This window comes from Macaca mulatta, chromosome 10 (assembly GCF_049350105.2).
Source record: "Macaca mulatta isolate MMU2019108-1 chromosome 10, T2T-MMU8v2.0, whole genome shotgun sequence".
NCBI lineage: Eukaryota > Metazoa > Chordata > Mammalia > Primates > Cercopithecidae > Macaca > Macaca mulatta.
In genome coordinates, this window is record NC_133415.1 from 79089935 (window position 1) to 79105515 (window position 15581).

A 15581-nucleotide genomic window follows, 5' to 3' on the forward strand; every position below is an offset into this window, starting at 1 on the left:
ATTACAAATGTGAGCCACTGGGTCCAGCCAGTTTGTAATTTTGACAAATTAAAGTTTGGTTGCAATGAATGAGTCTCATTTCTTTTTCAAATAAAGAAGATCTAGGAAATGTGAAGAAGTATGGTAACTAATATTAGATAAAAATAGCCCTTGGAAGAGTTGAGATCCAAGAATAAAAAGGATTTAAGGAAAATCAGGAATCCCTGAACACGGTAGGTTTACCGAATGTGAAGACCGCTTACCTTTTGACCACACCTTTGGTTTTCTAAGTTACTCAGGTGCCATCAGCACACCCTTAGGAATGAGAAATTTAGCCTCCTGGTTACCAGGAAACTCTAACCCTCCCAGCACTCTCTCCAGGAGTACACTGACTATATCAATAGGGTGTTTTTTCTCAGCACTGCTGTTGACTGCCAGAATTTCTCTTCTAGTTTGTCTTACCCGTATATTTATTTCAGTGTTGTCCTTAGATAATGGCTCAAGCTTTTAAGAATTATGAAAGTGACATATTACACTGTAGAAAAATAAGGGGAAAAAACCACATACAATCCCATCATCTGGAGATAATCATTTACTATTTTGGTATCTTCCTTTCTTTTTTTCTCTTCTTTTCCCTTCTCTTCTAGTCTTCTCTTCCTCCCTTTTTTTCTTGTCGTCGTCGTCGTCTTTTTTTTTTTTTTTTGAGACAGAATCTTGCTCTCGTCTCCCAGGCTGGGGTGCAGTGGTGTGATCTCGGCTCACTGCAACTCTACCTCCCTGGTGCAGGGGATCCTCCTGCCTCAGCCTCCTGAGTAGCTGGGACTACAGGAATGTGCTACCACACCTGGCTAATTTTTTGGTGTCCCTTTGTTTTCTGCATGTGTGCACACACTGAAATGGGATTATCAGGTTTGTTTTGTAAACCTGCCTTTTTCTCAGTTTAATAATGCACTCCATACGTTGCCATGTCAGTCACCCATGTTTTAATCTCTGAAATATGCTCATGTAAGAATGTGCCCACAGTTGTACCAACCAGTCCTTTATTTTCGGCATTAATATTTTCCCGTCTGGTTTTGGATTACTCTAAGCATTATTTTAATGAACACTCACAAAATGAAAAATTTAAGCCTGTTTTAATTATTTTGCTAGGATAAATTTCTTCAGAGTGAAATTGTTAGGTCAAAGGCTATGTGTATTTTTAGAGCCTTTGGTGATGTTAAATTACCGTCTAAAAATGTTATGGCTGGGTGAAATGACTCACGCCTATAATCCCAGCACTTTGGGAAGCTGATGTGGTCGAATTGCTTGAGCCCAGGAGTTCCAAGACCAGCCAGGGTAACATGGCGAGACTCCATCTCTACAAAAAGTAGAAAAATTAGCGCGTGCCTGCAATCCCAGCTACTTGGGAGGCTGAGGCGAGAGGATCACCTGAGCCCAGGGAGGTCAAGGCTGCAGTGAGTCATGATCGTACCACTGCACTCCAGCTTGAGCGACAGAGTGAGACCTATCTCAAAAAAAATAAAAAAGTTAGGGCAATTATTACTCCACTAGCAGTATATCCAAAGTGCTTGCATGCTAAAGGAAGGTTAAAAATTATTTAGTAAATTTATAATTTGTTGTGTAAATTACAAATGGTACATTTTATTTTTGCCTTTTTGATTTTTTGCTTTTTTTTTGAGACAGAGTCTTACTGTGTCACCCAGGCTGCAGTGCAGTGGCACTATCTCGGCTCACTGCAACCTCCACCTCTTGGGTTCAAGTGATTCTGGTGCCTCAGCCTCAGGAGTAGCTGGGGCTACAGGTATGTGCCATCATGCCTGGCTAATTTTTGTATTTTCAGTAGAGATGGGATTTCACCATGTTGGCCAGGTTGGTCTTGAACTCCTGGCCTCAAGTGATCCACCTACCTTGGCCTCCCAAAGTGCTGGAATTATGTAGGTGTGAGCCACTGCACCTGGCCAGATTTTTTTACATTTTTTAATAAGAAAGCTTACATATGGTCCTATTCCTGCTGGCAACAGAGAATCATAGTAAAGGAGTTATGGCAGCCTTAGGAATTCTTAGAGCCACGCAGACTACTTTTAAGTGTGTGTGGCTGTGACTAAGGGGTCCTGAAGCCAGCGTGCCAGAGCACCTGTTTTCCTGACCTGGTGGCTTGCTGGATACATTGTTAGGTATATGCCCTCCACTTATCTTCTGCTGATCACCATTTAGGAACTGGATAGACCCAGAAAACGTGGATCCCTGGCTTCATGAACCTGAGAAAAGCATAGCTTTGGATAACGAAGAACATTTGGCATGAATTGTGCTCCTTGCTTTGGGAGAATAGCAAAGAGTGCAGTGAGTGGTTTGGATTTTGAGGGGTGTGGAAAGGATTTGCTGAGGAATTGGTGTTTAGATTCTCCAGGTGTTGCAGTATTTCCAGGTAGAGGGAATAGCAAGCAGGCTGTGTCCTCCAGCCTTAATTCAACTACTTTTGTTAGTTTTGAAGCCTTTTTCCTCTTTGCCATCATCTGGCAACTTTTTTTGAGACGGAGTCTTGCTCTGTCACCCAGGCTGGAGTGCAGGGGTGTGATCTCAGCTCACTTGCAACCTCCGCCTCCCTGGTTCTAAGCGATTCTCCTGCCTCAGCGCCCACCGAGTAGCTGGGATTACAGGTGCTTGCCACCACACCTGACTAATTTTGTATTTTTAGTAGAGATGGGATTTCACCATGTTGGCCAGGCTGATCTCGAACTCCTGACCTCAGATAATCCACCTGCCTTGTCCTCCCAAAGTGCTGGGATTACAGGTGTGAACCACTGCGCCAGGCCATCTAGCAACTTCTTGACCTTTCTTTATGCCCCTTGAATGTTGGCTTCTGGCCTGCCACATTTTTTTCCACTGTGTCTTCTAGCATCATCTCTCAGTCGTTGGCTCATCCAGTCATGAGATCTTACTGTCCCTTTACCTTTTGCAGGGAGTTTTATTTCCAGTTTATATCAGCTCTCCCGGGCCCAGTCATCTCCCAGACAGCACTTTGGGATCCTGAGCTGGGAGTGTGTCTATACACCCTGTCCTACCTAGCTCTCATTTTTCCCCTTCACTGGTCCTGTGCTCCAGCTCTGTGGTGCTCTCTAGCTTCCTCTCGCCTCCCCAGTCCTTTTTACCTGCTGTGGACGCCACAGGAAATCACGTGGCTGCCATCTTACTAAATGGTCTCCTCCCTCTCTGAGCTGCCTCCAGAACGTGTCAAGCTCTCTCAGGCCCTGGTCCTACTATTCTGTTTTGTTTTGCGCTGGTTGAACTCTGCTGGAGAGAAACCAGACAACAAGGTGACTTTCTCTATTTCACATTATGAGTTCTGGGCTCAGCTGGACTTTGATTTTTTTTTTTTTAAATAATATAATTTTTCTCGTCATTTTTCTTCTTCCATAGCCACTTCTGTCCAATCAGATACCCAGCATTTCTACTCTCAGCCATGACCTCTGCTTCTTAGTTCATTAAGAAAACAAGTGATCAGATAAGCACTCCCCCAACTTCCTGCCCTCCTCTCACCTCATGCTGCCTTGCGTAAGGGCAACTGTCTGCATACATCTCTACCCACAGAGGCTATGAGGCAATCACTGGAGATGGTCTGTGTGGAACTGTCCGAACAAATTCCACAAGTTTTACTATCAAGGTTACATGAGAACTGCTTTTTGCTCCCTGTGGCGTAGAGAATCTCTGGCTGAGGGGGATATGTTTGTGTTTTCATAAAAGACAGTATTTTAGAAGTGATATGACACTTGGAGGGGGTCAAATCATCCCCAAAATTAAATCCCCTCCCAAGATGATAGAACTCATCAATGGCACAGTCAGGGCTGGAATCTCAATCGTGTCCTCAGTGGCCTGTCCTTATGTGAAATAAAAATACTTTAGATCAAAGGTGTCCAATCTTTTGGCTTCCCTGGGCCACACGTAAAATACACTATCACTAATGATAGCTGATGAGCTTAAAAAAATCGCAAAAAATCTCAAATGTTTTAAGAAAGTTATGAATTTGTGTTGGACTGCATTCACAGCTGTCCTAGGCCAAGGACTGGACAAGCTTGCTTTAAATAGGCCCCACTCTGGGGGCTGGAGGTAAAGAGGGCGTCAAACTTATTTGTAATTAAAAAAATATATAGATCAAGTGTGGTGGCTCACACCTGTAATCCCAGCACTTTGAGAGGCCAAGACGGGCAGATCACGAGGTCAGGAGATCGAGACCATCCTGGCTCACAAGGTGAAACCCTATCTCTACTAAAAATATAAAAAATTAGCCAAGAGCGGTGACATGCACTTGTAGGGAGAATTGCTTGAACCTGGGAGGTGGAGGTTGCAGTGAGTCGAGATCTTGCCACCTCACTCCAGCCTGGGGGACAAAGCGAGACTCTGTCTCAAAAAAGAAAGGATGCATAATCAGAGAATAAGCCTTCTTCCTGTCTGGTCCTGGTCCCATTTCCATCTCTGGAGGCAGCCACTTTTACCAGTTTTTGTGTGTTCAGATTGTGTATCCTTTTAAAGAGAGTCTTTGGTTAAACGTTTGTTTTTAATTGTGACATTTCAAATATAAAGAAAATAAAAGAATGAAACTTACCTGCTGGATACCGAGACCTAATAAATCTAAACATGTTATCATTTTTGCTTCAGGTATTTTGTTTTTGCTTTTTAAGGAAATTGAAACATTTCCGATACCTGGTTTGTCCTCTCCGCTAGCCTCATCTCCCTCTTTCTCTTCTTCTCAGAGGTACCTTTACAGTCCATATCTTTACTTTTGTGTTACACACTTATATATTCACAAACCAACATATAATAATGCTTGCGTGATTTAAAACCTTAAATAGTAGATCTCGTGTGTGTGCATGTGTGTGTACTACCACCTACTTAATCACTCTGGAAAATGTTCCCAAATGTTGGTACAAGTAGCTAGAGTTCGTTTATTTTAACTACAGTATTTTATTTCATTGATTAAATGTAGCATAACTTACTTAAATATTCTCCTCTTGAAATAGCATAATGAACAGAATGACTGTCCTCACCTGGGTGGGTTTCTCAAGGGTAGAGTATGCTAACTGGCCTTGCTGGATCATAGTGCATACACATTTTCAACCAACTAAATATTACCAGTGGTTCTCCCAAGTATTTGAACCAACTTTCTTCTCTGGCAACATGATAGAGGAATTCCTGTTTATTCACAGTCTTGCCAATACTTCATATTACTAAACTCTTATTCTAGACTTATCTGATGAATGTGAAATGATAATTGTGTTTTAATAGAGATATGCTATGTGGTTTGTGGATATTCACTAGTTGATGTTTACTAGTTCAAGGTGAATGTTGTTTCCAGGTTTTGGCTAGTATAAATAAAGTCACTAGAGGTCAGGTATGGTAGCTCACAGTTATAATCCCAGCACTTTGGGAAGCTGAGGTGGGAGGATCACTTGAGCTCAGGAGTTTGAGACCAGCCTGGGTAACATAGCAAGACCTCATCTCTACAAAAACAATGACAATAAAAAAAAATTAGCTGAGTATGGCAGTACACATCTGTAGTTCTCTCTACTTAGGAGGCTGAGGCGGGTGGATTGCTTGAGGTCAGGAGTTTGACGCTGCAATGAGCTATGAGCCTGTCACTGTAATCCTGCCTATGTGACAGAGTGAGACCCTGTGTCTAAAAATAAAAATAGCTGATATAGTGGCTCATGCCTGTAATCCCTGAGCCAGAGGCCAAGGTGGGAGGTTCACTTGAGCCCAGGCAACAGCCTGAGCAACATGATGAAACCTCGTCTCTACAAAAATTGCAAAAATTAGCCAGGTGTGGTAGCGCACACCTGTAGTCCCACCTACTTGGGAGGCTGAGGTGGGAGGAATCACTTGAGCCCGAGAGGTTGAGGCTGTAGTGAGCCATGATTGTACTCAGTGAGAGTGATGGCACTGCAGCCTGGGTAGCAGAGTGAGACATTGTCTCAAAATAAATAAAAATAAAAAATAAAACCATTATTAACATTTATGTACATGTTCTTGTCTGAACATAATGTTTCATTCAGCCATAGATACCCAGGAGTAGTATTGCTGGATCTTATGGAAATATATGTTTAACTTGATAAGAAATGACCGAATGGTTTTCCAAAGTAGTTGTACCATTTTGCATACCCACTCAAGAGTATGAGGGTTCCAGTAACTTGTCTTTTTTTGTTCTAACCATTTTAATAGGTATGTCATACACCATGTTTTTGTTTTTGTTTTTGTTTTGAGACAGAGTTTCGCTCTTGTTGCCCAGGCTAGAGTGCAATGGCACAATCTTGGCTCACCGCAACCTCTGCCTCCTGGGTTCAGGTGATTCTTCTGCCTCAGCCTCCTGAGTAGCTGGGATTACAGGAATGTGCTATTTTTTTTTTTTTTTTTGTATTTTTAGTAGAGATGGGGTTTCTCCATGTTGGTCAGGCTGGTCTTGAACTCCCGATCTCAGGTGATCTGCCGGCCTTGGCCTCCCAAAGTGCTCAAAGTGTGAGCCATCATGCCTGGCCCTTTCATACAGCTTTTTAATCCAAAGAATGAAATTTAAAAATCAGATTATATTTTAAAGTTATTTAAAGTAATTGAATTTTGCCCTTCTTGCTCTTGGATGATCTTTTTTTCTTTCTCTTTAATTCAGAATCAGAGCATTGTGTTAGGGTAACCAAATAGTGAAGAGATGGTATAGTACAGCATAACATTTGCAACCACTCGGCCAGGCATGGTGGCTCACACTTATAATCCCAGCAATATGGGAGGCTAACGCAGGTGGATTTCTTGAGCCCAGGAGTTTGAGACCAGCCTTGGCATCATGGTGAAACCTTGTCTCTACCAAAAATACAAAAATTAGCCAGTCTCATAACCCAGTTTCCAAAAAAAAAAAAAAAGTAAATATTTGCAGCTACTGCTAGAAAATTAGATAAATGTATTTTCTTGCTGAGAAATACATGGAATTTTTCATTTACTAGTTGGACTATTTTATTTCTGGAAAATGTGTATTAAAACTTTATAGTGAAGAATGTTAAACCTCCATTTTAATGTTAAATGAACATTCTTCATTTATAGTGAAGAATGTTAAACCTCCATTTTAATGTTAAACCTCCATTTTAATCCACCTACTGGTGTGATTTTTCCCCCTCCCCTCCAGGCTTTGAATAAGAGTTAGTTTGAGGATACTCGTTCCACTACTAAAAACAAAAGTGCAGAAACTACAGGAGTAGGGCAGCAATCTTATTTTACAGAGGCATTTTCGGCTCACTGGTTAATGACTTTCCTACACATACAGCACCATGCATGGTGTCCAGTGAGGGGTACAGATGCCAGTGCAGTGATGCTTCACCACTAACCCTTCTACTGCAGCCTGCTAACTAGGATACATTGTAATGTGAGTCTTGAGCTGGAATCGTGCAGGCAGTCTTCACAGTGGATTTGCTTTGAGAGTTGGATGAAGTGTTTTTGCTTCATTGCTGGAATTGTGGTATGTGCTTGTCAGCATACATTCTGAATCATGCCTTGAGATTATGGTTGAGTGGCCAGGCTTTAAGTGTCTGCCAGAGAAGCCCATAATAAGTTTTCGATAGTCAAGGTGAACAATGAATTTATTCATTTCACCCGGATGCTTAGCTTTTACCATGAACCTGCTATTTGGTTCGTCTGAAGAAAAATAACTTCAACCCTCTATTCCCCCACCATACTCCCCAGGTTAAGAATATGTACTGATCTTGTATTTCCTTTGAAAAATTTGGAAACTAGGGTTGTTCCAAATGTGATGTCTTACTAGTGCACTTTGCAGATTTTGTGTTGTTTTTTTTTTAATGTCCGAATTCTTATTCTTAGAATGGACATAGTATACAATTTTTTTTTTTTCTTGAATGTCAGGTTTCTTTTTATTTTTGTTTGAGATGGAGTCTCACTCTGTTGCTCAGGCTGGAGTGCAATGGCCTGATATTGGCTCACTGCAACCTCTGCCTCCCAGGTTCAAGAGACTCTCCTGCCTCAGCCTCCCTAGTAGCTGAGATTATAGGCACACGCCACCATGCCCAGCTAATTTTTGTATTTTTCAGTAGAGATGGGGTTTCACCCTGCTGGAGGCTGGTCTGGAACTCCTGACCTCAAGTGATCCGTCCGCTATGGCCTTCCAAAGTTCTGGGATTACAGGCCTGAGCCACCGCACCCGGCCTGAATGTCAGGTTTCTTTCTTTTTTTTTTTTTTATTGAGACAGAGTCTCTTTCTGCCGCCCAGGCTGGAGTGCAGTGGCACGATCTCAGCTGGCTGCAACCTCTGCCTCCTGGGTTCCAGCGATTATCGTGCCTCAGTCTCCCAAGTAGCTGAGATTACAGGTGTACATCACCACGCTTGGCTAATGTTTGTATTTTTAGTGGAGAGGTGGTTTCACTGTGTTGCCCATGCTGGTCTTGAACTTCTGGCTTCAAGTGGTCTACCCGTCTCAGCCTCCCCAAGTGCTGGGATTAAGGGCATGAGCCACTGTGCCCAGCCTGAATGTCAGGTTTCTTTTTTTTTTTTGAGATGGTGTCTCGCTCTGTTGCCTAGGCTAGAGTGCAATGGCATGATCTCGGCTCACTGCAACTTCTGCCTTCTGGTTTCAAGGGATTCTCCTGCCTCAGCCTCCCGAGTAGCTGCGACTACAGGCGCCCACCACCATGCTTGGCTAATTTTTGTATTTTTAGTAGAAACGGGGTTTCACCATGTTGGTCAGGCTGGTCTTGAACTCCTGACCTCAGGTGATCTGCCCGCCTTGGCCTCCCGAAGTGCTGGGATTACAGGCGTGAGCCACTGCACCAGGCCTGTTGGGTTTTTTTTTTGGTGGGGGGTTATAGTTTTAGCTGCTGTAACATGCTGGGATGACACAATCAAAGTGTTTTCCTCACATAATCTGTCCCCTGCTTTAAAATTTCTAGAGTATTGATTTTTATTTTTAAAATTAACTTTTAGAGATAGTGTCTTGCTCTGTCATCCAGGCTTGAGTGCAGTGTCGTGATCATAGTTCACTGAACGTTGAACTCCTAGGTTCAAGCCATCCTCCTGCCTCACCCTACTGAGTAGCTGGGATAACAGGCACACCTCACCATGCCCAGGTAATTAAACAAAAAAAAAAAATTTTTTTTTTTTTTTTTGCACAGATGGGGGTCTTGCTATATTGTCCAGGATGGTTTCAAACTCCTATCCTCAAGTGATCCTCCTGACTCAAGCCCCCCAAAACACTGGGAATATAGGCATAAGCCACCATGCTTGGCTTCTTAGAGTGTTGATTCTTTTACATAGTCCAAGGTGGTTCCTGCAGCCAGTAAGAAGAGGGAAGGGAGAGGAGAGGTCATGCTTACTTTCACCCATATCCGTTGGCTAAGGTTGGCTGCATCTAGCTGCAAGGGAGGCTGGGAAATGTTGCCTTAATTAATTCAGTTGGTTGTGTGCCCCAACTTAAAACCAAGGATTTTATTAGTTGAATTACTAATCCAATGGCAGAGAAGGGCCCATGGAGACACTTGGTTGCCTCTGATACCTCTTAATGAAATATAAAGTTGCTACAATAATAAGAACAGCCAGCAATTGGAAACAAATTGAATATGAAATGAAAATGTGTTTTCATTTTGTCTACTTTTCTGTATGTTTGAAATTTTCCAAAAGAGGTTTTAAAAAATACTACATTTAGATTTCCTACTTCTACCAAGTGCCAGTTAGATTTTATAACACTAGAGGGTGCTGTTAATGCATTTGCTTTTAGCATTTCTAGCATCTGCCCCCTTGTCTTATTACAGAGTCAAAGTGGGTTTTGTCCAGCTGATAATCTTGAATCTCTTTTGTTGTTTTACTCAGTTTTACAACAGCAGGGGCATGGAAATATCAATATCTAACATTATCTGGAAAGACAAAAATGATGATTACCAAATGTGGAATTAAAAGAAAAACGTTTTAGATTTTATTCATAAAAGGAAAACAAATCAGAGATTATGTTAATCAGATTAGATATTTTCAAATGCAAAATTATTTCTGAAGAGTCAGAAGTTTTTTTCTTGTATTTGTCCATGTTTAGCATTTTAGTTGTTTTGCCCTATTTTCTGTTCTGAGTTTACTAACCATACATACATACTAAGAATTGAACTATTGCTAATTTTTCCTCCTAATATAAGGAGAGGGGCATTACTAAAATTTTAAGAATGTAGATAAACACAACAAGAAATACCTGTAACCCCTATATTCTAGAGATTACCACCATAAACTGCTTGGTGCATAGCCTTTTTTTTTTTTTTTTTTTTTAAAGCACAATTGCACATGTATATATACAGTACTTTTTTAAAGAAAATTATTTTTGAGACAGAGTCTCACATTGTTACCCAGGCTGGAGTGCAGTGGCACCATCTCCGCTCACTACAGCCTTGACCTCCAATTGGAGCTCAAGCAATCTTCCCACCTCAGCCCTTCAAGAAGCTGGGACTAAAGGCACACCCCACCATAACCGGTTAATTTTTTTGTATTTTTTGTAGAGACGGGGCTTTAGTATGTTTCTCAGGCTGGTCTCGAGCCCCTGAACTCAAGTGTTACTCCTACCTTGGCCTCCCAAGGATTACAGGCATGAGCCATCGCACACAACCTATACAGTACTTTAAAGAGAGGGGAATCAGGAGTTGGTGCTCATGTATGGGAATTTTTTGTATATTCATTTTATAACTTACTATCTTTCTGAAGTATCTTATTCTAGGGTGTGTGTGTGTGTGTGTGTGTGTTTACTCATTTTCTGGGTAGACAGACACATTACCTATAAATAATTCTTTTGCTTTCCCTTCTCCATTATTTGAATGTTCAAAAATTTTTTTCTTCATTTTAGAAATAGGGTCTTAGTCTGTTGCCCAGGCTGGATTGCAGAGATGCAGTCATTGTTCACTGCAGCCTCAAACTCCTGCAGTCAAGCCAGTCCTCCTACCTCAGCCTTCTTAGTAGCTGGGACCACAGGCGTGCACCACCATGTCCAGCTAATTAAAAAAAAATTTTTTTTTAATAGAGACTAGGTCTTGTTATGTTGCCCTGGCTGGTCTTGAACTGGCCTGAAGTGATCCTTCTGGCCTCCCAAAACAATGAGATTACAGACCCGAGCCACTGTGCCCAAACAAAATCTTTTTCTTTTTTCTTTTTTTTTTTTTGAGACAGAATATCCCTCTGTCGCCCAGGTTGGAGTGCATTCTTCTGCCTCAGCCTTCCGAGTAGCTGGGACTACAGGCACGCACCACCACACCCAGCTAACTTTTGTATTTTTGGTGGAGACAGGGTTTCACCATATTGGCCAGGCTGGTCTCGAACTCCTGACCTTGTGATCCGCCCTTCTCGGCCTCCCAAAGTGCTGGGATTACAGGCGTGAGCCACCGTGCCCAGCCCAAAATCTTTTTCTTATCGTCCTGGTTAGAACTTCTAGAACAGTCTTCTATAATGCCACCCACCAGACTCCTATTTTTGTCTTTAAAGGGCACCCTTCAGGGTGTTGTTTGAGTTATGTATCTCATTGCCTTTGGTATGAGATTGGGGTTCTTTTCGAGGACTTTTTTCTTCTATGTCTAATGTGCTAAGAGTTTTATTCAAAAATTGACATTGAGTTTTATGCCTTTTTGGTTTATTTCTGTTTTTTTCTTTTTTTCTTTTTTTTTTTTTTTGAGACGGAGTCTCGCTCTGTCGCCCAGGCTGGAGTGCAGTGGCGCAATCTTGGCTCAACTGCAACCTCCACCTTCTAGGTTCAAGCAATTCTCCTACCTCAGCCTCCTGAGTAGTTGGGATTACAGGCGTGCGCCACCAGGCCCAGCTAACTTTTTTTTGTATTTTTAGTAGAGACGGGGTTTCACCATGTTGGCCAGGCTGGTGTCAAACTCCTGACCTCAGGTGATCCACCCACCTCAGCCTCCCAAAGTGCTGGGATTATAGGCGTGAGCCACTGCACCTGGCCTGCCTTTTTGGTTTCTTTTGACCTTATAGTTCTTCTTCCTATCTGTTGATGTGAGTTATAAAAATACTAACTTTTCTCTTTTCCTTGTGCTTTGTCAACTTTTGGATCAGGGTTATACTGGATTTTGATAAGCTTCTCATCTTTTTCCAGTGCTTTGCAGCTCTCCGAGTAGCATGCGGTGTGACTATGCCTTGATATTGTGGATATTGATGCCGTGGAAATATTTGCCTGCAAAACCACCTAGGCCTGGTGCCTGTTTAAGGGGAAGGTCTTTGCTCTCTTCGGCCTCTGGAGGCTTAAGAACACTTTTGGATGTGTTTATCAAATTTATCAGTTTTGTTGCTTATTTTCTAGCTAATTTCCCTCTCTTCTCTTTAATTTCTTTTTTCCTTCTTAGTACATTTTGTTACTTATTTTTTCTTCTTTAATGTAGAGATATTTTTATAGTTTTCAATGTCTCCTTTGACTCAATGGTTATTTAGGAAAAAGATTTAAAGTGGAAGTTGTTAAAAACTTTCTTGATTATTTTTATTTCTTTCTGGCATTGTGATCAGGCAATGAGAAATAGGAATAGGAACGTTCCTTTTTTTTTTTTTTTTTTTTGGAGACCGAGTCTAACTCTGTCGCCTAGGCAGGAGTGCAGTGGCATCATCTCAACTCACTACAACCTCCGCCTCCCAGGTTCAAGTAAGTCTCCTGCCTCAGCTTCCCGAGTATCTGGGATTACAGGCGCCCGCCACCACGCCTGACTAATTGTTTGTATTTTTAGTAGAGATGGGGTTTCACCGTGTTGGCCAGGCTAGTCTCAAACTCCTGACCTCAGGTGATCCACCTGCCTTGGCCTCCTAAAGTGCTGGGATTACAGGCATGAGCCATTGCGCCCAGCTGAAATGTTCCTTTTTTTTGTGGGGTTTGAAATTTTGCTTGTGGCATGATAGATGGTCACTTTTCGTAAATGCTCTTTAGCCATTGAAAAGGAAGCTATTTCCTGTGGGGTGCAAAGTTTGATATCTATTATATTAGCCTTATTCATTTTATTGGTCAGATTCTGTAATCAATACAAAATAAAATTAATATGGACATGGGGCCTATGCTTGTATATCCTCCCTACCCCTATCTTCTTGGAGAGAGATATGTTTATGAAGTGTTGGTCATTTCTTCTCTATTTCTAGCCATTATGGGCGTTATTTCAGTGAAAGAATGTTCAGAACGTAAAGACTGACATCACATTCTTCTTGTGAATTTTATCCTTTAGCAGTGTAAAATGACCTCCTTTTTCCTGCTTAATACTTTTTGGCATGAATTCCACTGTGTCTGACATTTAAAAAATAATAAGGCAGCATTAGTGTTACTTTTTTTCACTTTAAGGTCTAACTTGGCATTTATTTTATTTTTATTTATTATTTTTTTGAGACAGAGTCTCTGTCTGTCGCCCAGGCTGGAGTGCAGTGGCATAATCTCAGCTCACTGCAACCTCCACCCCTTGGGTTTAAGCGAGTCTCCTGTCTCAGCCTCCCAAGTAGCTAAGACTACAGGTGTGCGCCACCACACCCAGCTAATTTTTGTATTTTTAGTAGAGATGGGGTTTCTTCATGTTGGCCGGGCTAGTCTTGAACTCCTGACCCCAAGTGATCTGCCCACCTCAGCCTCCCAAAGTACTAGGATTACAGGCATGAGCCACTGCATCCGGCTGGCATTTATTTTTTGATGGAATCTGAGTATTTTTAATTAAATGGGTTTAACTCATTTATAGGTCTAGCTGTGTTTTAGTCTGTGTTCTGTTTCAAATTCTAATACTGGTTTTAAGTGAAAAACAAAAAAAACCTCATTTCTCTAATTGTCATAGTTAAGGCCTATCTATGGTTCTTTCTCTTTGGGAGAAGGGCTTTAGCATCTTCTTACTGTCTGTTTTCAGTCTTTATTAATATAATCTTTTCTGTCTGCTTTATTTAAATTACATTTCTTTTTTTATTTAATTTAATTTTATTGTTATTATTTTTGAGATGGAGTCTCTGTTGCCAGGCTGGAGTGCAGTGGCACTATCTCGGCTCACTGCAACCTCCACTTCCTGGGTTCAAGTGATTCTCCTGCCTCAGCCTCCCGAGTTGCTGAGATTCCAGGCGTGTACCACCACTCCCAGCTAATTTTTGTATTTTTAGTAGAGATGGGGTTTCACCATGTTGGCTAGGGTGGTCTTGATCTCTTGACCTTGTGATTCGCCCGCCTTGGCCTCCCAAAGTGCTGGGATTACAGGCATGAGCCTCCACACCTGACTTTTTTTTTTTTTTGAGTCTCGTTCTGTCACCCAGGTTAGAGTGCAGGGGTGCAATCTCGGCTCACTGCAACCTTTGCCTCCCAGGTTCAAGTGATTGTCCTGCCTCAGCCTCCTGAGTAGCTGAGATTACAGGTACATGCCACCACTCCCAGCTAATTTTTGTATTTTTAGTAGAGATTGGGTTTTGCCATGTTAATCAGGCTGGTCTCGATCTCCTGACCTTGTGATCTGCCCGCCTTGGCCTCCCAAAGTGCTGGGATTACAGGCTTGAGCCACTGCACCCGGCCTATTTAATTACACTTCTTATATAGCATATATTTAGAGAGCAATTTGGCTTATGCATTAAGTTTTATAACCAGATTTACACTCATTATTTAGCTTTGTCCCTACCTTGATGGTTTTAGCGTCCGTGCTTAGCAGCCTTGTATACTAGTTAGTGGCCTCTGTGAATTTCACTTCTATATTCCAACCTGGTTGGATACAGCTTCAGGCTTTCTTTCCCTCCTTTTCCTTTGAGCTCATGCACATCTAAAACTGTCTTGTTTGGCTTTCACACATGAAGGGCACCTTATCTGGGTGTAAAATTCCTTGGTAAGACCTTTCCCTCAGTTTGTGTTTGTGTTACTGTCTTCTGACATTTAATACTGCTATGGACAACCCAGGAGCTAAGCTTAATTCAAGCTAACATTTAAGCAAACCAAACATTTTCTCCTTCTCCCTGGATGTGTCTACGATTCTTTCATCCTGTGGTTAAATTATTTTGCTAGGATGTGTCCAAGTATATGATTATTGCATGAACCTAGAATGCCCTTGTAGTCCCTTTGCTCAGATTTTTCTTAATCTCAGAGTAATTTTTTAGTCTGTATTTTTTATATTAGGTTCTTTAAGTCTGCTCCATTTGTTCTTTTTTTTTTTTTGAATCAGAGTTCTGCTCTGTCACCCAGGCTGGAGTGCGGTGGCGCAATCTTTGCTCACTGCAACCTCTGCCACCCAGGTTCAAGTGATTTTCCTGCCCTCAGCCTCTCAAGTAGCTGGGATTACAGGCACGTGCCATCACACCCAGCTAATTTTTGTATTTTTAGTAGAGATGGGGTTTCACTGTGTTGGCCAGGTTGGTCTCAAACTCCTGACCTTAGGTGATCACGCCTGCCTCAGCCTCCCAAAGTGCTGGGATTACAGGTGTGAGCCACCATACCCAACCTCATTTGTTTTTTTTTTTTAAAGTTTTATTGAGGTGTATTACACACCATGATAGTCATCATCTTAAAATATACAATTCAGTGGTTTTTAGTATACAGTTATTCACAAAGCTGTACAGCCATCACCACAATACAATTTTAGCACTTTTTTTCATCCTGCAAAAA

At 41.8% G+C, this 15581-nt stretch overlaps 1 protein-coding gene across 7 annotated transcripts in view; it reads left to right on the forward strand.

The window, feature by feature from the left end:
• SLC23A2 (solute carrier family 23 member 2) overlaps nucleotides 1-15581 on the forward strand; it is a 150092-nt gene that overhangs the window by 35494 nt on the left and 99017 nt on the right. For 2 of the 7 annotated variants that reach the window (XM_077948952.1, XM_077948956.1), the window contains exon 3: nucleotides 9023-9090. The gene's annotated coding sequence lies outside the window, so the exon portion shown is untranslated. 7 annotated transcript variants of the gene reach the window in all.